Source organism: Equus przewalskii, chromosome 27, assembly GCF_037783145.1.
Source record: "Equus przewalskii isolate Varuska chromosome 27, EquPr2, whole genome shotgun sequence".
Classification (NCBI taxonomy): domain Eukaryota; kingdom Metazoa; phylum Chordata; class Mammalia; order Perissodactyla; family Equidae; genus Equus; species Equus przewalskii.
Genome location: NC_091857.1, coordinates 8,804,195 through 8,832,192, shown reverse-complemented (window position 1 = coordinate 8,832,192; position 27,998 = coordinate 8,804,195). Strand labels below are relative to the sequence as shown.

Below are 27,998 nucleotides of genomic sequence, written 5' to 3'. Positions count from 1 at the left end.
AGGGCGCTAGCAACCCACTTGCCCCAGAGAGGCCACATCCATAGAATAGAAAGTCTTGGTTGGGTCTGGGTTTCTGATATCATTTTTTAGGCAATATATGAAGGCAAAAGAAATCTCCCTGCAAATGAGCTCGGCTCAGGACAGCTGTGAATGTGTGATCTGTCGATGGCACTTCTTTACTTAACCCAGTACAATTAGCATGCAGTTAGCGAAAATTCTTCTAAGACTCTGGAACTATATCAGTGGTGTTTTTGTTTTTCTTCTCCCCTGGTGATCATAGTTATGTTAGAATTAATAAGAGTTTTTATGAGGATGTATGAGCAAATTCCAGGAAGATGTCTCTTTTTTAAAAAAAGAGAAAGTACCAAAGTCATTTCTAATACATTTCAAATATGTTTCCTTCTTTCTTCCTGCCCCCCCCGACCCCCACCCCCATCCGCCACCCAAATCAACTTCGCTCCTTTTGGAACATCAGCACTGGCAGAATAAAATCAAGACTCTTCAGCAGAACATTTAATCTATAGATGTTCTAGCCACAAAATAATCGACAGCTTACATTCCTCTTTCAGGCCCTAAATTAACAACACATAGATCTACGAGCCACCTTGGTAATAAGCCTACCTGTCTATTTTTGTCTGTCTTTGCTCATTTGCACCTCCCCTATGTTTTCCATATTGAAACCTTGCTCTTCCTTAAGGCTTCTCACAAACGCTACACATAATACTAAGTCTTTTTCGATTGACTGCTTAGGGTGGACCTATTCCTCCTTTATACCACAGCCTCATTCTTGGAATGCTGTTTGGCACTATTAGTTTATTATTTGCACAAATAAATATTGAATCCCCTGCGTATCTTTCCCAACAAATTCTCCTCTATCTGCATAGTAGCTCTTTTAAAATCTCCCTGTTGTCAAGCATCCTTTTCCACTACTCTCCGTTCAACTTTACAGAGAAAATATCAGCCATGAGATAAGATCTGCATTAATTCTCAAAACTTTATTGGTTTTAATGAAAACATGCCTTCTCCTCTCATGACTATGAAGAAATCTTCCTTTTTGTTGCCAAAGACTAATTCCTTTACTCTTGCTTGAGTTCTATCTGCTCTCACTCTCTAAATAACAACTAGTTTATTTGAATAACAATTTTCCTTTTTACTAGCTCTTCATCAGTATTTAAAAATGTTCAAAATCTCCCACCTTAAACATCATTCCCATCATCTAACATAATATTTCATGAAAAGAAGAACATTTAATGACTTAAATTCTCTAAGTACAGTGACTATAATGACATACGTACTCTCTTTGACTACCGTGCATGTTTTTATCGTTGTTAGGGTCAATAAACTGATATCTACTAGTCTCTATTTCTGTCTTTATGTCTCTCTTGAGCTATAAAACCATAAACCCAAATACTTACTGAGCATCTCCATTTAACCCCCCAAACACTCAGATTCTTCTTCTAATGTACTTCTCTTGCAAAATCCCCAACCTTAGTAAATACGATCCACCCCATTGTGAAAATTAGAAACTTGCATGTATTATTTGACTTCTTATTCTTCCTCACAACTAACCCCCAATCACCACCAGGCCCTGTTGTTTACTGAATACCATCCTTTTAGTCTTCTCACTTCTCTTCTTACCCATGTTCATGCTTATGGTCCAAAATGATTTATCACCTGGTTTTTGACAACCTCTCCTAAGAGTTGTCTTTGCTCAAGTGAGATCTATAATTTACAGAGCAGCCAGGGCAATGTTTCTAAATCACCCAGCTGACAGTGCAGCTAAAAACCTTAACACAGTTCAGAAGCTCATTGCCTTCTGGAGAAATCCAAATTTCTTAGTGTAGCACAGAAGGCTTTTCCTAATCAGATACTTCATTTCTTCTCCTATAGCTCCAACATTTCCAGCTGGCCTCTAAAACCTATTTTGAGATTCTCCATGTTCCTTATCTTTTGTTGTAGTCAAACAGATGCATACGGCCCAGTGGAGTCTCTAGGACTCTAAAGAATGGCTGAACCACTAACAGGAAGGGCCTGTGTCTTTGTGAAACAGGGGACCCTCAACTGATTTGCAGTGGGCAATGCTATGACAAAGCAATAAACTGTTCCTGTATTTAGTCACTGAAATATGGTGCTTGTTTGTTACAATTAATCTATCATAACTAATTTATTTAGGAGAAGAAGTATTAATTACAAGAGTAATATCCCCAATACGTAGTTGACTAACACAAATACCCTAAACAAATAGAGGATTTTTTGGCATAAAGATCATATCTGTAAATACTCCCAATATGTAGTACAAAAGTAGAAATAGATGAAGACAACAAAATAAATACTATTAGTGATGGGAAATTCCAGATGTAGTAACATGCTTGCAAATTCATCTCCAGAGAGATGAGAGAGGGGAGAGGAAAAAAAAATCATTGGAGAAATTTTAAGAAAAAGATTCCCCTAATGATTAAATAAGACATGGAATTCAAACTTAAACTGCTTATCAAATGGCAAGTAGGATAAAATAAAGAGACTATAACTAGACTTGCCCTTGGGAAATATCAGAATTCCAAAGACAAATGGATTCTAAATGCTTACAAAAGTGAGAGAAAAAAAGCAAAAGAAAAAGCAGTTCACTTACAAGGACCTGTAATCGCACTCTCCCCAGATTTCCTCTTAGTAATTCTGAATACAACAACAGTGGTTGCCTTGAAAGGGATGCGGGAAAATAATGTTCACTTGAGAAATTTTGTACTCAGCCAAACTTCAAACTGTGTGTTAGAACAGAAGAAAACATTTTCAGACATGCAAGAACACAGAAAGGTTATTTTTGTTCACATTTTTTATGAAACATCAATGGGATCTATTTCAGGAAAATAAAGATGAAAAGCAAGAAAGGGAACTGCTTAAGATCAAGAAGCTGGAGCAAATCGGGAGGAGTGAAAGGAAGTCGCCCCCCCGACAGTTCTGGAGCATGCCAAGGGAGCTATGGCTAGACGTGGGTATGGAAAAAGGAGGCGCTCAATATCGTAGGCAGATGATTAATAAATGAAGTAAAATTAAGAAAAGATCAAGAGAAATTATTGCTTTAGAAATCAGAAAATGAAAAAATGTAACTAAAAACTCTATGACAATAAACTTTCAGAGTTGCTTGTTTCACACAATTCTCATACTTTTGGTAGAATTATTGGTCTTCCATGAGGAAAGGTCAGAATTTGAGGAACAGGAAACTTTGCCTCAATTAGTGCTGGCTTTCATTCAAGAAAAAGATAATCGTTCTTTATAACACAATTGAGAGCTGTCTCTATATAGTGACGGAATTAGAGTTTGTCAAGTGTGCATGAAATTTAAAAACACCTAACTCCAGAAAACAGTGAGATCATCAGATGCAATGTTACAAACTTAAGAGTGCTTTTTAAATATATCCCTCCTTTTTCTTGACACAGAATTTGTTTACAGAATGAATTGGAAATATGAAGATTTTGTTATTGACATTATGTTTATAATATGCATATGAAATTATATGTATGTAAAAATTAGATATATAATATATATTTATTTGAAAATAAAGCCCTACATATTCAAGATTAAAACTTATAAGATGAAAGGCAGCATTTAAACGAGAAAATGACAGCATTTATCATTAAAATATCATTGTTATCCCTAAAATAGCATCCTTCTTACTAAATATAAAACGAGTAGTACCTTTAGCTCACTGGATTTAAGTGGCATCACTTGTTTTGCTCTGAAACAGAAGCTTTTTACTTGTTTATTAGCTATATCTGAGCTAAATATATATAGAAATAGGGACTATATATTGTGTCCATGAAACACACAGGAAATGTATAATTGATTTTTTCATGTCCAAACATAAAGAAGGCCAATTTCTTTTTTCCTTTGAATTCTGGAATGATTCGAGTTCAGCAATGGAAACAAGTTCATTGTGCAACATAAATGTTAGGGTCTCTTCTGTTGTGCCTCATCTTCCATGGTACAAAAGACCACCATGATAGGAACAGGTAAAATGCTTTCCGATGTTGAGGAAGAGGAGGAAGATGTTGCTTGGCTAACCTAGGACCCTCATACATTCTTTAAATGGCAAATTCTGAAAGAAGATAGGTTGCTAGAGTGTGAAGCCTACATGGTATTGATCATTTGCAGGGAAAAAAAGGGCAATGAAAACAAGAAGCTGATGGAGTAGCAAAGAAAGGAGAAATTCTATTCTGACAACCAGACAGAGCCAAAAGTTAAGGTGCAAGTACAATAGGATTTGTAATAGAAAAGCAGAAAATAAACAATATTGTGAGCTCTAAATTAGAAAGGAGAATTGAGAAATTAATCACGCCAGTTTGAAAGCTCTCCTCTTTTTATATTCAGTAAAGACTAAATATTTAAAGGAAAAAGATCTATCGTTGGAGGGAAAGTCCATATGGGGTGCCCCCTTGGCGCTTTGCGCTAGTATTGGAGCTGAGAATCTATTGGTGGTAGGAAGAGAAATGCTGTTCTAATTCTATCAAAGTGCCTCTTAGTGAAATAAGTCAAAATGCTGACTGTCTTGTGGACACATGGCTTTGGTTTGTTTGTTTTTCTAGGAAATCTGCACGGGGCCTCAGTATTGGCCTCTTGTATAATGCAGATCAGGTTCCTTTCACTGACTTACTGAGTCTCTCCTCAGCCCTCAACCTCTAACTGGTGGTGTTCTCTTGCCCCTTCACAGTTTTAAGAGTGAAATGTAAAACACTGTAAAATATAACAGAGCAAATAATTAAAGTTGAGGAGAAAGAAGTCAGTTGGATTTCGAAATTAGCCTCAGAGAATCAAATGCAGTGTAAGGCACATTTGGAAAGTGGAGGTGGGGAAGAAGCCACACTGGGTTAGGCTGAGTAGAAAAGAGAAAGAAGGAAATGAAAATAACAAGAGGAGACAATTCTTTCCAGCAACTTGGTGTAGAAAAATGATCTTAAAAGTTAAGGAGAAATATGTTTAAACTCAAAGGGTTCAAATAGAAAATACAGTGAAACTTCCTGTGTTGGAAGGAAGGAGGGGAGGATGGAATCGCTTATATACACTTTTTAAGTAACTTCATGGTTAGAGTCTTCTATTCAGGTCTGGAAGTTGGAGGTAAAATCATATGCTACGATTAATAACTAATCATAACCATTCACAGTTACTGAACGCCTAATGAGATCAGTGTTCATCTAAGCTCACAATCATCCCATGAGAAAGATAAAATCATTATCTTTGTTTTACAAATGAGGAAATTAAAACATAGAAAACTGAGTAACTAGCACATAACCTTATATTTAGTAAGTGGTAGAGTTTTGTTCCAGAGCCTGTATTCTTAATTAGTATACTAACAAATAATAGATTGCATCCAAAATTAACAAGCAGTGTTAGACTACAGGGCTTAAGTATTTTGGTCATAGTTTATGGTGGTAGAATTACGCTTAAAATAATGAAAAAGGACAAATTTTAAGGGATTATACAATATTCTGCTTAGTTTTGAGGACCCCACTAATGTTGGAGACCAGGGATTTTGAGTACCATGATCACATTATTGTGTGAATTTCCTTTTCTTTTTTTTTTTTTAAATAAAACACTGCGCTTGATAAGGTACTACATACAATAAAGATGAGCCAAGAAAAAGAATTTGGCCAGTGTTAAAAAAAACAGCATTTGGAGAAAATATGAAGAACTCAGACCTCGGGAGGTAGAAAGTAAAATCCTGTCTTCTGTCCAATTGTATCAGCTTTCCAGGGCTGCTGTAATGAAATCCCCCAAACTAGGTGACTTACAATAACAGAAGTTTGTTGGCTCACAGTGCTGGCGGCTAGAGGTGTGAAATCCAGGTGTCAGTTGAGCCATGCTCCCTCTGAAACCCCTAGGAGAGGGACCCTTTGTTGTCTCTTCCAGCCTCTGGTGGCCCCAGTCACTCGCTGACTTGGGGCAGCCTAAGTCCAATCTTTACATCGTGTTCTCTCTGTCTCTTCTCACAGTCTTCTCTCTGTGCATGTCTGTCTGTGTCAAATGTCACCTTTTTATAAGGACTGCAGTCATATTGGATTAGGGACTACCTTAATGACCTCATTTCAACTTAATTACCTCTGTAAGACCTATTTCCAAATCAGATCACATTCTGAAGTACTGGAGGCTGTGACTTAAACATATCATTTTTTAGGACACAGTGCAACTCATTACACCAAAATATCCATACAGGAGGAGATTCTCAAGTTCACAATAGCCTAGGGAAATATTAAGAGCATTAAGATATGCCAAGTGGACATAGACCAAACCATTGGCAGGCCATCCTGCCTTTGTTTAGACCTTTTAAAGAACTGCAGGGACTCCTCTTAGAATGTCTTATCTGGTAAAAAGTCCTTACAGAAGGATTAAAAGCATGGTTCCACCAAAGACTAATGTACCATAATACCCATAATTGAGTAGACATGGAGAGACGTGTCTATAAAAGAGTTACCCTGTGGCTTTTGAACTAACTAAAATAAAAAGCCTGGGAAATTTAAAGGTTTTGAGAGAACTTTATTGGCAAAAGTGCTGCCAGTCTGGAATAAAAAGAGAACGAGAGTAAGATAAGAGACTTCTGGGAGCCAAATTTCGACATAACCAAAAAGCAGGTTGAGAAAGCAGCTCAGTTGCCAAAAGGGAAATAATATTCAGAAATCACTTCAGACATAACCAAGCAGGACAATTAAAGAAACTTCCAGAAAGAAAAACAATGGACTCTGGAGAACCAAGGTACGTTCCTAAATCCAGGGTAGGGAGAGCTGATAACATGTCGTCCACGAGATTTTGGACATGCTATAAAACAGCAACTGCTATGGGCCTCGCATTCTCTCCTTCTTCAAAAAAAGTCTTTGCTACTATTACCTTTTCCCTATTTCAGCATCATATGGTGGGTATTTGGGGAGACAGACAACTTTTTTTGATGAGGAAGATTCGCCTTGAGCTAATATCTTGTTGCCAATCTTCCTCTTTTTTTGCTTGAGGAAGACTGGCCCTGAGCTAACATCTGTGCCAGTCTTCCTCTATTTTATATGTGGGTCTCTGCCTCAGCATGCCTAATGAGAGGTGTAGGTCTGTGCCCAGGATCCGAATCCATGAACCTGGGCCGCTGAGGTAGACAGTGCTGAACTTAACCACTATGCCACGGGGTCAGTCTAGATAACTTGTTTGTTTGGGTCGTCATTTCAAAAGCAAATATTTGAAGACATGTAGATCATGAAATCCTGAAATTTTAAGCAGATACTGTAATTGGATGACTTTTGGCAATCATGGAATGGGGTCAGTGGGTTTTTCTGGTGAGAGGGAGGTGAATACTCATGGAAAGAGGACTGAACACAGTAGATGAGATGATGGTGAAAAAATTCACTCCCTTCCTTTTCACATCTCCTGGTGGCAGAATAAACTTCCTCCCACCACCCCTCCAGCCACCCCTCAACTTTGGGCTTGCTGCTGTAACTTACCTTGCCAAATATGACACAGGAGAGGCTTCAGATATTTTTCTGGAGTTGCATTTCTTCTCTTGTACCTCTCCTATTGCTACGAGAAAGACTTCCCTGAGTAGCTGCTGCTCCTTTATCCTTAATTCCCCAATAGAACACACTTGAAGCAACCTGAGCCCAGCCTACATCGGCAAGGGGCCAACAGCAGTCAGACCTGCTTCTTGAAGCAGAACTGCGCTGCCAAGATCAACCTCTATCAGCGGAGCCCCAGCCGGCTCTTAGACATGCCAACGAGCCCAGCTGAGACAGAAGAGCTGCACCAGCTGACTGGGTTTTTTCAGGTAGTTGTTACCCAGCTTTATGTAGCAACAGCTAACCAATACTTTCTCAGCTATGAAGAAAAATGATTAAAAAGTATACAACCTACTCTCCTATATGAAGTGCTCAAGGATGATTCTTCTTTTTCTCTTTTATTCCTATATCAGTCTTCATTGTATATGTTTTAAATGCACATGAATGAATTAACATTTGTGCTTTTTAGCTGTTTTGTTTTAAATCAAATATAATTCCTCACCAAAAAAGGAAGGAAAATTGTTAATGATTGTTATATTACCTTCTGCTGTGTTGATTTTGAAATATTATATTGTCATTCTGAAAATCAAGGGGATCCAGGGTATGACCATCTACGCACCTATAGTACTTGAGTTTTAATCAGTTAACTAACCATTTCTAACGTTCCTTTGTATGTCCTCTTATAAGGCCTTAAATCAAGAATAATAAAACTGCCGATGTGTCTTTTACACCTATGTCATCCTTATCACTTCCCAGACCAATGCTAGGCAGCTCCAAAGCTTCACTCCTTCACCTTATAAGGGAGGGATGATAGAAATATTTAGACACACTTGGAACTCTCTATATTTTTAACTAGCTCATTCTTATTTTAAGAGCTATCCTATTTTTCAAACGCTCAATGTAAGAAATCAGTCAAGTCCAAAAAACAGGATTACTCTCCCTGAGCTTAATTTTATAAGGTCAAGTGTTATTAATATAAATAGGTTTTACCAGCTGCATACTTGTTGTTTGGATGAGTAAAGCCATACGTATACTTGTATGCAAGAGTTGACACAATGACCAATAACAAATTGACTTATTTAAATATTTCATTCTTAGACTAAAATGCCCTATTCTATTATCGATGCTGGTAGCTCACCATTTTTCAGGTCAAATTGAAAGGCCCCAGAGATTTGTCAATGCCTTTATTGTTTATAACACTTTCTTGCTCAGGTAATTATTACTTGAGTCCTTAAGAAATACAGACAAACCCACATACTTATATATATTAGATACAATAAAGAAATCAACTTTTCTATATTCTGATATTGTCAGTTCTACGATAAATTTACTAGAGTATTAATAGTCAGTTTCCACCCATGTCGCCAGGGTGGGGAAGTTTGGCCCTGTGGTAGAAACATCTAGATTCTCAATTAAAAAGTAAATAGTATTCCAAGATAATTTCAGTATAGAAATAGGTAACTTTCTTCTAATAAACTCTAATTTAAGACCTTCAGAGTATGAAATTGATAAGAACATCTTTATTCTGATTGTTTACCTTGAGAAATTTGGGTACTATTATTGGGGTTTTGTGTTCCAACAGTCTCATGTATTATCTTCATTGGTGGATAATACACAAGAATCTAACAAGTTCTGATCTGTCTAGCCAGGTTGTAGTAAACAGATCTGCCTCTATTGGAGACATAAGGTATCTACAAGTCAGTCTATAAACAATTTTAGCCCATGAGGTAGAATGTACTCAGTCAGAATCCCAATGTGATCTACTACAAAATCTTGTACCAAATACCATGAGACTAGGCATCTAGTAGGCTGGTTTGATGCTTAATTTTATGTGTTAACTTGGCCAGGCCATGGTGCCCAGCTGTTTGGTCAAACATCAGTCTAGATGTTGCTGTGATGGTATATTTTGATGTGGTTAACATTTAGATCAATAGACTTTGAGTAAAGTACATCACCCTCCACAATGCCGGTGGGTGGGCCTCATCTAAACAGTTGAAGGCCTTAACAATAAAGACTGAGGTTTCCCCTAGAAGGAAGGAATTTGAACTTGATACTGCAGCATAAAAACGTCCCTTAAGTTTGCAGCCTGCCTGGCCTGCCCTGCAGAATTAAGACTCAAAACTGCAACTTCAGCTCTTACTTGAATTTCCGGCCTCCTGGCTTACCCTGACTTTGAACTTGCTAACCCCCACAATTCTATGAACTAATTCCTTAAAATAATCTCTTTCTCTGTCTGTCTGTCTCTCTATTTGTGTTTCTGTCTCTATCTGTCTGTGTCTCTCTGCCTGTCTCTTTCTCTCTATATACATATACCTACATATATATACCTCTCTCTGTATATCCTATTGGTTCTGTTACTCTGGAGAACCTTGACTAATACACCCAGTAACTAGGACAGACCGAACGCTGATAATTAAAAGGAGAGTGTGGCTCTGAAAATACTAACATATATAAATATTTCAGAATTTCTAGCTAAACTCAGAGCAGTACAACAAGCTTATCGGGTTCACTGTGTCCTTTCTCTCCAGGTTATAGTAATATGGCCTGTTGCCATTATATACTGATTTAGTTAGAACATTCACTATTTTAGCATTACTGCATTTAAACTTTTGTGTTAATCAACTGGGTTATCAAATGATTTCAATTGCTCTTACTAAAGTCTTCTAATGCGAATCTATCCAACTAGGAGCAATGCAACTGGTGGCAGTGCACCCAGGAAAAAGAGCCAACACTACCATAGGATTCTGACAGTGAAAGACACCAATACTATCACCACATACTGTTTTGCAGCTATGGTTCTAGAAAGTGGATGTTTGTAGAGGAACCCAGAGGAAATAAATACTTCTATCAGTGTGCTTACAAGAAGTTTCCGTCTTCCAGTAGCTGTCTCTACTTGCTCGCTTCTACATCTAAATCTCATCCAAATCTTACTAGCTGTCCAGTACAATGAAAACATCGCCGTGTTCCTTGGTAGGAAGATGGCTCTTTTTGCTTCTGAAACCTAAAGTCATCAAATTATATAGTCCTGGGATGAAGGCAAATATTTTACCAGTGGTTCATTGAGTGAAATAGCTCCCGGACTGTTTACTGTCTATGGGAGAAAGAGCACCATGTATTGGTCATGATTCAAAGCATGTTCTACATCCTGTAGGTGGGCCCCACAGCCTTGGAGGGCATCACCTTATAGATGGATGGTGCCATAACTGAGGTTTCAATAGGCCATCCCACCATTATAAGGTCAGCTGCTTCTGATGATGTAGTACATGATGATAATGATGAAACACACAAATGTCAGCCCATTGCTCTACTTATTTTGGCTGTGTAATAAATTCCTTTATCAGGGCCAATATTACATTGGATACAAAGCTGACAATACAACATTCGGTCGTCTGCAGATGGTGTTCTTTCTGAAACATGGCAGTCTTTTTGATGATGAAAGTCCACTGTAATCAACCTGCTGCTAGGTGGCTGTCTGATATACTATAGGGATTCTGCCACATTGACAACCTGACATAGATTTCTGCTGCTGGTGTAATGGCTCTCAGTGGTGGCGGCAGCCACGTGAGCCTTAATGAGGGGAAGTATATTGTTGAGCAGGCCCAGAACCAGTATTTCTGGCACCACGGCTACATGTTCACGAGCTCATTGAGCAAACACTGAGGTGTCTGGGGAAGGAGGAAGATCATCTTGTCAGCTGATTCTAATGCAATGTGGAGGGAGCATTTTCATGTTATACAAATACTTTCAAAGTCTGGGCCCATTATGAGAGGTCCATCTACCTACTTCCCATTACGTTTGTCACTTGGTCACTGATCTTCCTATCTTCTCTTCCAATTCCCTGTTAATGCAGCCAAACTGTTAGCCATTGCTTATTAATCAATGTAGTTGCTTATTCCTACCTCTCTTCCCTTCTAGGAAAGATGGGTCCTGTGCACAATTCCAAATTCTCTTCAGGGAAGAGTTTTACTTACTCACTGTCCATCAGGGCTGCCATGAAACAGTGTTCTTTCACTTCAGGTCATTGTATTATTATTATTTTTGTTGTTGTTGTTGAGGAAAATTGGCACTGAGCTCATATCTGTTGACAGTCTTCCTCGTTTCGCTTGAGGAAGATTGTCACTGAGCTAACATCCATGCCAGTCTTCCTCTATTTTGTATGCAGGATGCCACCACAGCATGGCTTGATGAGTGATGTGTAGGTCCGCACCCAGGCTCCAAACCTGCGAACCCTGGGCCACCAAAGGGGAGCACGTGAACTTAACCAGCATACCACTGGGCTGGCCCCAGTATACTATATTTTAAAAATCTGTAAACCTGTCTTGAATCTTTGTTCTCATTCATACACTGAACATGAATAACTCCCATGATGAGAGTTCAGCTGCCAGAGCAGCAAGGATATTCTCACGAAGAATCTGCCTGCTAATGCAACTTAATTGTGATTTCTCAACCTACTTGAGCCAAGATATTCATGCTGCTGGTCACGTCTGCTCTGTAGGTGAGTAAGTAAGAAAATAGCCACTTCAAGAAGAGCAGTTCGATTCTATAGTTACTTTGTATCACATGTTAAAGCATTCAGTCTCTTCCAGGACCCAATACTATACTTGGCCTCTATTTCAGGAGTAGAATAATCATTGACCAAGGAAAGCATGATTTTGTTCCAGAACTCAAATAGCCCACATTATAACTCATCAATATGGGTTTCCCCCCACATAGAATACAATGAACCACTCATGGAGAGAAAAAATACTACTTAAAAGCATATATACTTGGGCCCATGTTAATAAAAACTTGTTCAAAATAATTGGAGGAGATTTTCTCTTGTGCCATTTTAGTATTGTCCTATTTTGTGTCATTTATTATTAGCTATATATTTCCAGCCTTTCCTCCATTGTACATAAATTTCCTTAGTTACATAGGACCCTTGTTAATAACAGAAATTATTATGAAGTGCACCACGTCAGAATTGCCCAGGTCAAATTCTAACATTGGCAATTCTCCCTCAACGTCTTTCTCTCTTCCTCTCATGGTCTGGTCTTTGGTGGTCAATAATAATCTATATTCTCTGTCATGCCCAGCAAGGTGACTGAGCAGTGTTCTTTGGCTGTACTTTTGTTCAAGATGACCTTTCTTATTTCATAATGTTATAGTAATAGATGATCAATAAATGAATTTTCCAGGATCCCTAGGATACGGACAATGAACAATAGATCACATGGAATTCAGAATTGAGTGGAGAGAGAGGATAATACTTACGCTGCATAAATAGCACCTCATTCTAGATATTTTTATGGGGATATAAAATATAAGTGTCTTGGTTTAGTAACCTGGGTTAGTTACTAATCTTCATATTATCTCTCCATCTCCGTTGCAATTACCACATTATTTATTGTCCAAACACCCTAAAATGAAATTTACCCAAATCCCAGAGGACAGTCATAGCACCCAGAATTCATTTTTACTCATCGTCTCTTTTTTGCCCATTGCATCAATAGCTATATGGTATACTTTTTTTAGCTTCCAGTCCTAAATATTGTGGTGAACATTTTATTTTATCTATTGTGTGGACATTTTATTTTGATGGAACACTCTGTTATATAAATGGGCCAGAGTTGGCGCCTGTGTATTGGCCTAAAATGACCCCCATGCTGTTTATTTCTCCACAGCAGACTACACTGTTACCCCAAAGCCTGTCAGTGCCAAACTCAAATTCTTACATCTGCAAATGCTTTAAATATAGTCCATGTAAACACAGTTTTAGCTATTTAGAGCCTATGAATGTGGTGTACTCCACAAAACCGCACACAACGTTTATTAACCAAACATTTATTAACCAGAAATATTGGTGGTAAAGGTAAGACAAATCCTTTAGCAATAAAAGACCCCATACGGATTCTGCCCTTTGTGCTCTCTGACCTGGGGCCTCCTCATTCTGCTGCTGCTGATGCATCACCTACTCCAACTTCCTCTTCTCCCCCTGGAGGTTCCTGACCTTATTCTGCTTCCGGGTGGTGGCCTCTCGCTGCTGTCTCTGGAAGGTGTCTTGTTGGAAAGGACTTCGTCTCTCATATGACCCTGTCCAAGCATCACTCAGTACAGCCTCTTGTGGTCCTGTCTCTTCCTAGATAACTCTGAAATCCTTTAATTTACCGCACACTCTCAAATTTAGCAAACTTCCTACCAGTATATTATAATCTACTTACAGTAAGTGTGTTATACAATCAATATTCTTACCTTATAAGCTTCGGAGTCCATTTTCTCCATTCTCAGACTCTTTAAAAACTCACAGAAGAGGGGACAGTCCCTAGTCACAGAGAGATGGTGAGAGAAGAATGAGTGAAGTCTGAAGGTGTGAATGGCCAAGGGCTACAGATGAATTCTGTTATCTCCTAGCAGCCTGAAGAAAAGTCACTTAGTGTTTGAAACATCAGAAATATCAGTGGTGAAAAGAACACAGTGTGTGCCAAAGAGAGAAACTGTATACAGACTCAGATAACGATAATACTGTGAGGACTTAAGTATGGGAAAATGGCAGCAGAGAGATAACAATCAATGACACTTGGGAAATAATTGTGTCCTAAAGTGCTCCCTATGTTGTTAATTATAAAACCAAATGTAATTTCTATTTGTGCCAGCCTCTCTCTTTTCCGGGGCTGTTAGCTCTATGATTCATGTCCTGAGTTTCTCTGCTGGAACAGTGAAAAAAAAATTAACACAAACACTTTTGCTTCTTGTCTCCAAAGTACTGAAATGATAAGAGGAAAAAAAGGAAGATGAAATGTTGATTATATGGTAGTATGAGATGAGAGCAGGAAAAAGATGATTTTTATGAGCTCATGTTCTTGCAACCTAATTCATCAGTTTGAAATTCAAACACTCGTCAAGCAAGGCAAGTTCTGCATGGTTATAACTTGGAAGCGCTATAGCTATTGATTTTTAAATTTAGATTCTTTGTCTTTTTTTATTCCTAGCAATGCACCAAGTTTAGTAAAATTTACTGCAATTTCAGTGGGAAGAAAATGACACTGTAAATACGAGAAAATAACTCAAGAAAAATGCTCAAAAAGTATTTTTCAGAGAATTGCGTATACACACAGGGCAAGGATATATGTCAGATTTTCCAGCACAGAGCAGATTATAATAATCTGACTTTTTTTGACTCACTGCATTGGACCATATGTCCTAATTTTTGCCTCAGAAAATAAAATTGCTACATGTACCCTTTCCAAGCATGCAGAAATAGGAAACCAATTCAAATTTATTTATATATTTTATATTCAATGCATGAGTTTGTTACAACACTTATCAGGGTATTATAGTCTCAAAAAATTGCATTTGTAGTAGGTTTTGATAAGACTAAAAATAAGCAACAACAAAATTTATTGCAGACCTAAAGAGCCAATTTGGAAATTAGTTAAAAAATAAATCAAAGGTAATAATACTATACTTATTAAGTTACTAGAACTTTAATAAGATAATTAAAATGATAGTTTACAAATTAGTTATATAAATAACATATGTCTGACTAACATTCATTATACAAGCAGATAAATTAAGATACAAAAATGTTAAGATCAACTTGATCATTAAGGGCTTAAGAGTCTACAACATTTATGTTACAGCCTAGCTTTGTTCACCAAGCAAGCTCGGGGAGATTTGAAGAATAATCATTAGATTATATATAAACATGTGTATATACACTTTGCTCTGATTTGCCTGCCGTGCATAAGTACTACAATAAAATTTCCAACCACTCTGTTAGCTCTATCCTAATACTGTATTTAGCATTCAATTTTTGCTGGTTATTTTACAGTCAATACAAGTAAATTGACCTAGTGACTTACTTCTAATGCATAATATACCAAAAAAGCGACAAGATGTCACCCACAAGACTATCTTATAAAAATGCTCTGCATTAGGACGAGCCTGGTGGTGGAGAGGTTAAGTTCACGCACTTTGATTTGGTGGCCCAGGGTTGATGGGTTCAGATCCTAGTCACGGACCTATGCATTACTCATCAAGCCATGCTGTGGTCGTGTCCCACATATAAAATAGAGGAAGATTGTAGTAGATGTTAGCTCAGGGAAAGTCTTCCTCAAGCAAAAGGAGGAGGCTAGGCAACAGATGTTAGCTCAGGGCCAATCTTCCTCAGCAAAAAATAAATAAAATAAATGCTCTACCTTCCCTTCTGCTCACTTCTCTTGATCTCTTATTTGTTCACTCAGAGAAACCAGCTGCCATAATGTGCATTGTCCTATAGAGAGACCAAGGTGGCAAAAAACACCCCTGAGGAGTCCACTGGTCAGCAGCCAGTGAGAAACTGAAACCTGCAATTCAACAACAAGTCAACGAGCCGTGAGAGTGGTCCTGGAAGTGAGTCCTCCCTCAGTCAAGCCTTGGATGACTGCATCCCTGATCAACACCTTGATTGCATCCTCATGAGAGAGCCTGAGGAAAGACCCAGTGAAGCCATCTTTAGATTCCTGCCCACAGAAACTGGGAGAAAAATAAATGTTTGCTGTTCTAGGTCATTAACTTGTGGGGTTACTTATCATACAGCAACAGATAATTAATACACATGGTTTCAAAGATGACTGGATATGGATTATAAAAGGGAAAAAAATGCAAAACAACTTATGACTTTTGCCTGTGAAATGTACTTGCTAGTGTTAGATATGATGACTTTGGGAGAAAGAACCACCTTGGGCAAAAGAGTCAAATGAACTCTACTCTTGGTAAAATTGAGGAAGTGGTTGGGCATTCAGAAATTAGAAAGGAGGGGTTAGAAATTAGGTAAGTGGTCACAGGTGAAAATACATATTTAGGAATCAGAAATTTAGATATTTAGACTTGTAAAGCAGTTTAAATATATTCTCATTCAATACATCAGTTGAAATATGACGAAAAAGATGGCCAGAAAGTTATTTGCTATGAAAATTATCATCCCTCGATTTGAAGACCTCGGTTTGGGGTCCTGACCTGATTCAACCATAGTTCATATGTTCTTTCCCATTCAGTTTCTGATTGACATCTCAGATATGGATGAGCTCTCTGAGGAACACAATGTGGAGAGAGTAGAAAAAAATGCAATGTTTAATATTGATTAAGTAGCTATTGTATGTAAATCATGTGCTTTATTTGCATTTCTTCATTGAGTTTGATAAGTAGTGTCTACAATAGTAAATAATGTTATATTTATTTTACAGATAAGAAAACTGAGGCTTAAGACACTGTTCTTAAGAAACTGTTTTGATTATGACAAAAATCATATATAACACCAAATTTTTAAGATTAATTTGGTAAGCCTATATGTCAGACTCAATCTAACAGAAATTTTGTCCTTAAACCTAAAAATATAGATTTAAATTCCATGTTACTCTTTTTTTTTTTTTTTTTGATGAAGACGATTGGCCCTGAGCTAACATCTGTTACCAATCTTCCTCCTTTTGCTTGAGGAAGATTGTCATTGAACTAACATCTGTGCCAATCTTCCTCTATTTTGCGTGTGGGATGCCACCTCAGCATGGCATGATGAGTGGTGTGCACCTGGGATTAGAACAGGCAAAGTTCTTTCCCGTCAACTGATATACACATTCTTATAAAAAATGTTTTCTGTTAAAAGTGAACTATGTCTTTAGATATGCTTAGCTGAGATATCTTGGAAGAATTGATTATGAAGACATGCGTCCAACAAAGTACTCATTTTTAAAAATACTTTAGGAACTGGATATTTTTCTATCTCCACATATGACGTTCTTAATACTGGCTAATCACTGAGGACAAATCAGTACTTTACAAAAGGAAATGCATACTGCTTGTCATATTACATGATATTATTAAAAGATCTGAAATCAATCAATGAATTTAAACAGTAAAAGAAAGCTTTATTTCTAATTCTCTATTTTGAAAGTGTTCTGTAGTTGCTTTTTATTAATTTATAAATTCTAATGTTTTCTCCTTAGGCCAGTGACCATTCATCCTTTTTAACGGACCCAGGAACGAGTGGGAAAGCTTTTCCTTACAAACTGTGAGTCACTTTTATTTAAGCAAACTCAGTATATAAAATATACGTTGATATGTGTTTATTCATGTTTCCAAATGTTTTTTAACATTTGGGTTTTTCGTCCATGTGTGCTTCTAAATCAAAGATGTAAAGGTATTTTGGTAATATATTTATTAGTGAAAGAGTCAATGCATGGTTTATTTTTTTCTACTCAAAATTAAATGAACTAATGTGATCTGATATAGATGTTAATGCAATCTCTTGTAATTCTTACATTTTTAAATCCTTTGCTACATATTACAGAATTAAAGAACATGTGTTCAATTCAGGAACGTGTAAGTGCTCAATACATATAGACCAACTTATTGACAATGGCAAATTTTGAATTTAAGTTTGAGCAATTTAACTTTCTTCAAGAACAAAAATAAACACATATGATTTCAGGTTGATAGCTTATTTCTCCATTTGTGTTTAGCCTTACTTTGCAAGGATTTATTAAGCCAGAGAAAAGGAAAAGGATGAATGATAATGAACCCAAATGAAATTTTGTGCAAATATAATCCAGACAAGTTTGTACAAAAAGACAACAATGAGTTTTCATCATTCTGCCTTATCAAAATGTGTAAATGAGGATTCCAATGAGCCATTCCATTTGGCTGATGTGGTAGGCTGGTATCCTTAGTTCTCTAAACATCTTTATCCTTGGCTGTAACAGTAAGGTGAATATGATATATTTCTGAACTTCTGTTTTGTTCAAGTTTTTTGATGAGAGTAGAATTGGTTCACCTATTATTTTTCCTGTATTAACACCCATTTGTTGATTTAAATTTATTATCCAATAACAGTTGAAGAAGATGGAACAGGAGAATACAACCAGCGGCTTGAAGAAGTCTTGATTCTGCATTTCAATAGTCTCTAACAAAACTTTTCTATACGCTTCCCTCCATCAATGAAATACACTGTCCTGTTTTCCCATGAATGATAACTTTATTGTTTTTAAATTTTTTATCAATTATTTTACTGAGGTCATAATGTTTTATAACATTGTGTACTTTCAGGTGTACATTATTATCTAACACTTTCTGTATAGACTGTATCATGCTCACCACCAATATTCTAATTTCCGTCTGTCACCGTTTGTGTGTGCCCCTCTACCCCTTTGGCCCACCCCCCAATGTGCTCCCCTCTGGTAATCACTACTTTGTTCTTTGTCCGTGTGTTTGTTTATCTTCCACATATGAATGAAATCATGTGGTGTTTGTCTGTCTCTGTCTGGCTTATTTCACTTAACATGATACCCTATATTGTTGCAAATAGGATGATTTGGGTTTTCTGATGCTGAGTAGTATTCCACTGTATATATATATACACCACATCTTCTTTATCCTTGCCTCAGTTTATGGGCTCTTGGGCTGCTTCCACGACTTGGCTATTGTGAATAATGCTGCAATGAACATAGGGATGCATAAGTCTCTTTGAATTGTTGATTTCAAGTTCTTTGGATGAATATCGAGTAATGGGGTAGCTGGATCATATGGTATTTCTATTTTTAATTTTTTGAGAAATCTCCATACTGTTTTCCATAGTGGCTGCACCAGTTTGCATTCCCACCAGCAGTGTATGAGGGTTCTTTTTCTCCACATCCTCTCCAACATTTGTTAATTTTTGTCTTGGTAATTGTAGTCATTCTGACTGGTGTAAGGATTACCTGGTTGTAGTTTTCATTTGCATTTCCCTAATAATTAGTGATGTTAAACATCTTTTTCATGTACCTGTTGGCCATCTGTATATCTTCTTTGGAAAAATGTTCATATCCTCTCCCCATTTTTTGATCGGGTTGTTTGTTTGGTTGTTGTTGAGTTGCAGGTGTTCTTCATATATTTTGGAAATTAATCCCTTGTCAGATATATGATTTGCAAATATTTTCACCCAGTTGAGGAGTTGTATATCCATTTTGTTCATGGCTTCCTTTGCCTTTCAGAAGCTCTTTAGTTTGATGTAGTCCCATTTGTTTATTTTTTCTTTTGTTTCCCTTGCCTGTTCAGACATGGTACTTGAAAATATGTTGCTTAAGACCAATGTCAGAGTGTACTGCCCATATCTTATTCCAGAATTTTTATAGTTTCAGGTCTTACCTTCAAGTCTTTGATCCATTTTGAGTTAATTTTTGTGTATGGTGTAAGATAATGATCTACTTTCATTCTTTTGCATGTGGCTGTCCAGTTTTCCCAACGCCATTTATTGAAGAGACGTTCCTTTCTCCAGTGTAAGTCCTTGGCTCCTTTGTAGAAGATTAGCTGTCCACAGATGTGTGGTTTTATTTCTCGGCTTTCAATTATGTTCCATTGATCTGGTGTCTGTTTTTGTGCCAGTACCATGCTGTTTTGATTTCTATGGCTTTGTAATATATTTGATAGGTTAAGTTGTTTGTTAGAGTGGACCTGTATTGCTATGAACTTCCCCCTTAGAACCACTTTTGGTGTGTCCCATAAGAGTTAATATAATGTGTTTTCATTTTCATTTGCCCCCAGGTATTTTTTGATTTCTCCTTTGATGTCATCATTGATCCAATGGTTGTTCAGTAGTGTGTTGTTTAGTCTCCACATATTTGTGACTTTCCTAGCTTTTTTTTTGTAGTTGATTTTTAGTTTCATAACATTGTGGTCCGAAAAGATGCTTGACATGATTTCAGTCTTCTTAAATTAATTGAGGCTCACCTTGTTTCCCAATACATTGTCTACATTTGAGAATGTTCCATACGCACTTGAGAAGAATGTGTATTCTGCTGTCTTTGGATGGAATGTTCTATATATATCTATTAAGTCCCTCTGGTCTAGTTTTCATTTAAGTCCACTATATTCTTGTTGACTTTCTGTCTGGATACTCTACCCATTGATGTAAGTGGGGTGTTGAGACCCCCCTTCTATTATTGTGTTGCTGTCAATTTCTCCACTTAGATCTGTTCATAGTTGTTTTATGTTTGTCTCTGTTTGTCTTTTAGCTGATATGTGTTACCTGGAGGCAGCATATTGTTGGGTCTTGTTTTTTAATCCACCCAGCCACTCTGTGTCTTTTGATTGAAGAATTCAATTCATTTATATTTAGAGTAATTATTGACATATGAAGGCTTAATACTACCACTTTATCTGTTGTTGTCTGGTTGTTCTATATTTCCCTTGTTTCTCTTGTATTTATGACTGCCAATTCAGTTTGGTCGTTCTCTATGATGGTTTTCTCTTTATTTATGATTTGTGTCTCTGCTCTGATTTTTGGTTTGGTGGTTACCATGAGGTTTTATAAAGATCTCATAGATGAGATAGTCCATTTTCTGAAAGCTTCTTATCTCCTTTAGCCTAAGCAGGGTCCATCCCTTTCTTCTTCGCTAAGTTATTGTTGTCACAGATTATTCTATTTTGTGCTGTGAGTATGTGATTAAAATGAAATGTTTACAGTTATTTTCCATATTTCCTTCCCTTTATCTTTTATGTTACAATTGTTTGCTAAATTGTTTTCATAGAAAGCTGCAATTTTCTAATTTTGCCTTGCTCAAGGTTTTTTAATCTTTGTCTTTTTGTTTCAGATATGAGGGCATTCTTGATCATTTCTTGTAAAGGAGGTCTGGTTGTGATGAACTCTCCCAACTTTTGGTTATCTGGCAAAGTTTTACTTCTTCATTATATCTGAAGGATAGTTTTTCTGGATAGAGTAATCTTCACTGAAAGTTTTTGCCTTTCATTATTTTGAATGTATCATCCAGGTCTCTCTTAGCCTGTAGGGTTTCTGCTGAGAAATCCAGTGTAAGCCTGATAGGGTTTCCTTTGTAGATTATTCTCTTCTGCCTTGCTGCCCTTAATATTTTTTCTTTGCTTCTGGCTTTTGCCAGTTTTCCTATTATATGTGTTGGAGAAGGTCTTTTTACATTGATGTAGTTAGGAGTCCTGTTAGACTCCTATACTTATAAGTCCAATTCTTTCCCCAGATTAGAGAAGTTCTCAGCTATTATTTCTTTGAACAAGCTCTCTGCTCCTTTCTCCCTCCCTTCTCTCTCTTGAATAACTAAAAACTTTATGTTATACTTCCTGAGTTGGATATTTCTGGAAGAATTCATTTTTTTCAGTCTTTGTTCTCTCTCCTCCTCCACCTGAAGAATTTCTATATTTCTGTCCTTAAATAACTAATTCTGTCCTCCATAACATCAGCTCTGTTCTTTAAGGTTTCTAGATTGTTTTTTATCTCATGTATTGTGTTCTTCATCTCCAGGATTTCTGTTTGGGTTTTTTTTTTTTTTAGAGTTTCAGTCTCTTTAGTAAAGAATTCCTTCTGCTCATTAATTTTATTCCTGAGTTCATTGAACTGTCTTTCTGAGTTTTCTTGTAACTCATTGAATTTTTTATGACAACTATTTCGAATTCTCTGTCATGTAAATTGTAAATTGCTGTGCCTTCAGGATTGAGTTTTGGAGACTTATTTTCCTTCTTCTCTGGAGTGTTAATGTAGTTCTTCATAGTGTTTGATGAAGTGATACTTTCCTCGTGCATGGTAGTAGTATCAGGTCGCAGATTCTGCCTGCCACTACTAAGGGCAGGGAGGAGTATGTTTTCTGAACCCTCTGCATGTGCTGAAAGTTATGCCTATAGGGCTTGTCTGTGTTTTCCCACTGGCTTCAGCCACTTGGCAGGTCACACATTCACACAGGCACTCTGGTGCAGATCCACTGACTTGGCCAGGGACTAGCTGAGCTGGTGCAATGTGGGGTGGTGGGGGAAGGATTCTTTCATTCATGCAAATGCCCAGGCCCACTCTGTGCTCATGGGTGGTTCACCTGAGCTGCTACACTTGTTGGGGTCACCAACAGGGTGGCTAAACCATGCCACTCAGTTTGGAGCATTCCTGGGGGCCAAGTTGCAACTCTGAAAGTGAAAGTGTTTGCACTCTGGCCTGTGTACCCCCCACCTCCTCTTACAGTCACATACCAGCTACTGCATGGCGACCTGCAACCTAGATTGGTGCCACTGGGGAGGGGTTGTGGATCTGCCCACCGCTTTCCATCGCTTCCTGGGATCCCAGTACCCCACCTTCAGGTATATGGCTCTATGGATTGCTCAGACATCCTATTGTGCTTTGTAGGGAATCCTCTGTTGCTTAATGAATATCCATTTGGTTGAAATATGGTGGGGTGAGACTAAGGGAACAGCTCACTCCACCATGATGCTGACATCATTCCCTGCTAAAATTTCTAATATATGTTATGAAAACTACTAAAAATAATAAGGAAAAGGAATTTTCTGTGTGGTCGTGGCTAGCTGAGATTGCAATAAATTTAATTAAGCAATTGGTTTTAATCTAAAATTAAGCTGTTGAAAAATTAGTATTTGGTTTGCTCTCTGTTTAAAGAACGATGTTTTCTTGAACTATTGGTCTGCTCTTGATAATTAGAAATTATGAAAGGTGTGTTTCTTTTCCTTTGTAAGTAATCTGCCAGGAGACATTCAAGACTCAGGATTCACCTTCTTTGACAGGACCATACTTCCCATTTCTAGGTCTCCTGGGTCTCCCTAAGTCCTTCCTATGACTCCCACAGCCAGTGAGGATCACAGCATGACAGAGGCATTTCTAGGTTTCCTGAGACACCGGCACGCTTCCTACGACTGCCATGGTTGGTACAGGTCACAACTCCACAGAACAGGTGGCAGAGCCACCTACAGCCTTCACTGGCAGGGGGCACACTGTTACCTAAATTTCGGTCTCTGATCCTGATGCCAATCCAAATAACAAGAACAGAATCTTGGGTGAAAAAGGAAAGGCTTTACTCTACCAGGCAGAGGGAGCAAAGCAAGGACCAGTGCTCCTGAAATTTCTTGATCTCCATTAAGAAATGGGTAAGTATTCTCATTTGGAGTTTTAGATAAGAGAAGGGGGCTATGGCCTTCTTGGTCAGCAATTTCCCAGTGGCCTGTGTCTGGGGCTGCTTCCAGTGGAGGAGACAAAGGATTTCTCTGATGAGTGTCCTTGGCTGTTTATCTCCATGATGGAAGGTAGACTCTGACATCAGGAAGCCAAGGAGTTTGGCTTGAGAAGCTTCAGTTTCTTGATATTCTCTGGACGTTAGTTTCTCTGTAAAAGAACTTCAAGTTCCTGTGATTAGCCATGACTTGAGAGGGAGCCAAGCATGGGGTCATCTGAACTTTAACAATTTGTAACTTCTCAGGGAGTCAGAGATTAAAGAAACAAGCATTTACATGTGAGTGTAACTAAAGAGCCAGGGAACTGGGAATGTGTGCTTTTAGTTTTAACCCATATGGACAGGGTTCACTGTAGGGGAACAAATATCAGGGCTGATATTAACTAAGAGCCGGTAACAATGCCATTCCCAGTGTGGCTCCAAATGATACCTTTAACATTCATGTTACTAATACTAAGTTGCATATGTATAGCACTTTATAAGAACATTTCTGTTGAAATTTTGCACATAACAGCTACCTCCTTGTATAGTCAGGACAGACATTTAAAGCTGAAGAAATTACAAGATTATGATGAGAGAAAGTGACTTGAATAAGAGTCAGACTCAGTAAATGATAAGATAGGGATTACATCCAGTCCTTCAGACTCCAAATATTCTTCATAAATCTTTCTACGATAGCACACTAAGTCGGAAAATTACTGAATCTAATAAAGTGCTACAGTATTCCTTGTGATTACTTCAAATTTTAAATGAAATTATTTACATACTCAGTGCATCTTAGCTGGCCTATATCCAATGTTTTGCTTTGTTACTCTGAGACTAAAGCAAATGGTTTTATAATGAAGAAATGTAGGTAGGAAGTAGAAATTTGGAAGAAACCTCAAATTTTTGCACTAGTAAGTTGTTTTTGAGCTAATTTGTGCTGCAAAGAATGGTATGATCATGAAGTCGACATACTTTAGATACATTGGTCTACAGGAATGGAGATTGCCCAAATCAGTACTCTGCTGGGTTTGGAAGTATAAGTCAGCCTGAGTGAAAAAAAGGGGAAGAGAAAGGAATTCATGATGACATGGTATAGATTACTTTTTCCATTTCAGTCAATTATTTCACAACTCTAAAATTAAATTAAAACATAAAAAACAATTGTATAATGAAAGTTTGCCTTTATGATGTCTCCTGTTAATCTCAGCACTATTTTTACCTCATTATCATCTGTATTTTATGATATATATTTTTTCTTTTGCTTTTTTCCATTTATTTTAGCCAAATAGTGTACAATTGGTTAGAAAAATTTGCCAGCATTATGAACTGAATAAAAGCAATGAGGAATTTATTTTCTGAGTAGAATTTAATTCAGTAATATATTAAGAAATATTAATTGAGCATTTACAAATTTTAGGTATTTTTCTAGATATTAAGCATGCCAGAAGAAACAAGACAAATGCCCCATAATTAAATCCCGAAAATGTGAATTCTATTTTTATCTCAAGAGCTAGTGATTGGGCTTTTAGGCCTGACTGCTTTTTTTTTAAAAGAAAATAATTGCCTTTTAAATAAATTTCTTCAGAGAAAGATCTTGTGAATACACAAGATGAAATAGAAAATATAAAGTTAACTAAAATGAGTCTTAATTCTGTTCAAAATTTGGGAGCTATAAAAGTTGAATGAATAAATCACTCAACACCTTTATATTTAATCTCGGTCTTTAAATGGATTCATTTAAACACATCAAGGTTTTGGAGAGATTATGTTTTATTTTATAATAGTAATTTGCAAAAATACAATTCTTTCTGCACTTGAAACTTCATGCAGCAAATCTGTGTCTGAAAAGCTGGTTATTTACGTAGCGCCAAACAAAAATTTGTCTTACTCTCAAACTTTGGTTGGAAGGTCTGAGTCAAAGTCAGCTTCCTAATTAGACTCATAATTTTTAAGTTGTTTTTTTTCGTTGCTATCTAGTTTAGTAAACGTGAAACCAAACAGATAATAAGATTATTCTTCCTTGGTTAAAAGGAACTTTTTTAGATAAGAAATAATAAGTGTTGTTGAAGATGTGGTGAAACGGAACCATTGTGCACTGTTGGTGGGAATGTAAATTGGTGCATCCACTGTGGAAAACAGTATCAATCTTCCTCAAAAGATTAAAAATAGAAATATGGTATGATCCAACAATTTCACTGTTGGGTATTTATCTGATGGAAATGAAGACACTAATTCAAAAAGATATCTACACCCTCATGTTCACTGCAGCATTATTTATAATAGCTGAAACATGACATAAACTGTGTCCATCAATGGATAAATGTATAAAGAAAATGTCATATATATACACAGTGGAACGTTATTTAGCCATATAAAAGAAGGAAATCTTGACATCTGAAACAACATGGATGGACCTTGAAGGCATTGTGCTAAGTGAAATAAGTCAGACAGGGAAAGACAAATACTGTGTGACTTCATTAATATATGCAATTTCAAGAAAAAAGTTAACTCATAGATACAAAAAACAGATTGGTGGTTGCCAGAGGTGGGAGGTGCAGGGTGGGCAAAATGAGTGAAGGGGGACAAAAGGTAAAAACTTCCAGTTATAAAATAAATAAGTCCTGGGGATGTATTGTACAGCATGGTGACTACAGTTAATAATATTGTTTTATATATTTGAAAGTTGCTAAGAGAGTAGATCTGAAAAGTTCTCATCACAAGAAACAAAAATTTGTAGCAGTGTATGGTGATGGATGTTAACTAGACTGATTGTGGTGATCATTTTGCACTATATTCATATACGGAATTACTATGTCATATACCTGAAACTAGTATAATGTTACATGTCAAGTATATCTCAGTTAGAAAAAGAAAAGAAAAAAATTTGAAATGAATTTATGTCAATATATTTGCTTTTTGTAATTAAAAAATAACATACAGATAGAGGTTTAATGAGTACCAAAGTTCACTTTCAAAGGGTTTATGAAAGTTTCAATTACTTACTACTGTATTTATTTACACAGGTGCCAAACATTTGGAAGAAGTACAAGAAGAAAGAGAGAAGGAAAGACGGAGAGAAAGACAGAGAGATGGAGAATAGAAGAAAATATAGTTATGCTTTGGTAAATAATAAAACATTTATGGTAATATGTAGAATTATCATTGAGGTTCCAGTGTAGAGTGTTGAAAAGTTGAAAACACTGTAGGGAATGATTTCCATGATCCCCAATCTCTCAAAGAAATTATTTTACCTCAAAATTATGTTGAGAATATTCGATCTCTCCCTTTAGAAATTAAAGCAATAGAAAATGAAAGCACTGGCTTTATAATTTTGCATCAATGATATCAATATTTCAAGAAGATTTTCATGTTACTGCTCTCTATTGTGCCATCTGCATTTTGGTAAGCAGGCTCTGATTTCTTCCATAAGTAACACTTAATTCTCCAAATTCTGGAAAGAGTAACTACTTTTATAAGTGAAAAGTAGAAATTCAAACTCCTTTAAAGTAACGTAAATCAGAATTCCCTAGACCCATCAAATTTCTCTATATTTTGTAACACTCTTTCAATATTTAACTCATGAACAAACTTGCTTTTCAAAATACTGTGAATTGGTACATGCAGAATCAGTTTCTAAATCATTCAGGTAAGAATCATCTTGTTTGTCAGAAAGCATTTACTTAAATAATACATTTAGCATATTTTCACATTATTATGGCATTGAAAGTGATGTTTGTTCCTTTAAATAATTCAAATGAGTAAGACTGACTCTGTATCTTGCAGGCACAATCTGAATTTTTACTGTACAAATGGACTACAAAGCTATTAGTGTATTGCACACCTTATTTTGATTCAGAAAGGATTTCTGTATCTACACACTGTTATCTTTTCTGTGATATTTTCATTTCAGATACAACTAAAATTTCGAATACCCATAATTCTAAGTAAATTAATTTTTGTTTCTGTAATGTCTCATGAATATGAAGATTGCAAATATATAATTCTTTAATATTTAAAAGGTAATTGACAACGAGCTTGTCTTGTGATTCTTTATTGAATGACCTGCCTGGAATGCACTTTTAACTGAATCAGGTTTATAACTAGTAACTAAATCAGGCATAACAAATGTTTAAAAGCCTTTATTAAAATGCAATGTTTATTGAAAAATAATGAACATCACTAATAGAGCACTCTGTCAATAAATTGTTATTAGCTTGTCCCAAGTTATCTATAATGACAGAAAAAAATGGCAGCTAAGTAATGTTTTGTTGTAAACATATTTGTTTTAAACTGCAAATCCTGCAACTGTTTCAAATCTCCAATTTTCATTATCAGAGCTCTTCACTTTGAATGGACTTTCCATTGGTCAGAGTTCTGTGTGGAGATTCATAAAACAACACAACTACAAAACCTAAAATTAAATTCCATTTTCTAATAAATATCAAGCTCAATCTGGATGGATGAAGTAAATCTACTTTGCATTGTGCAAGTCAATACCTTTAAAATACCAGCTTACTTTATCACACCTGTA

General features: G+C 36.7%; 2 long non-coding RNA genes across 5 annotated transcripts in view; one reads left to right on the top strand and one right to left on the bottom strand.

Annotated features, from left to right (window-relative positions):
* The window catches only part of LOC139079839 (uncharacterized), a 47,204-nt gene extending 39,616 nt beyond the window's left edge, over nt 1-7,588 (bottom strand). Inside the window, exons 1-2 of the long non-coding RNA XR_011533802.1 lie at nt 7,470-7,588; nt 2,630-2,759 (exon numbers count right to left, since the gene is read on the bottom strand). This is a non-coding gene — a long non-coding RNA (uncharacterized lncRNA). The remainder of the gene's footprint in view (nt 1-2,629; nt 2,760-7,469) is intronic.
* LOC139079838 (uncharacterized) overlaps nt 1-27,495 on the top strand; it is a 95,012-nt gene extending 67,517 nt beyond the window's left edge. The window contains exons 3-6 of one of the 4 annotated variants that reach the window (XR_011533799.1): nt 2,861-2,990; nt 15,743-15,890; nt 17,485-17,544; nt 26,491-27,495. This is a non-coding gene — a long non-coding RNA (uncharacterized lncRNA). Of the gene's footprint in view, nt 1-2,860; nt 2,991-15,742; nt 16,311-17,484; nt 17,545-26,490 lie in introns of all 4 variants that reach the window. The other 3 variants (XR_011533800.1, XR_011533797.1, XR_011533801.1) reach the window with 3 other exon arrangements.
* Nucleotides 27,496-27,998: the final 503 nt, after the last annotated feature.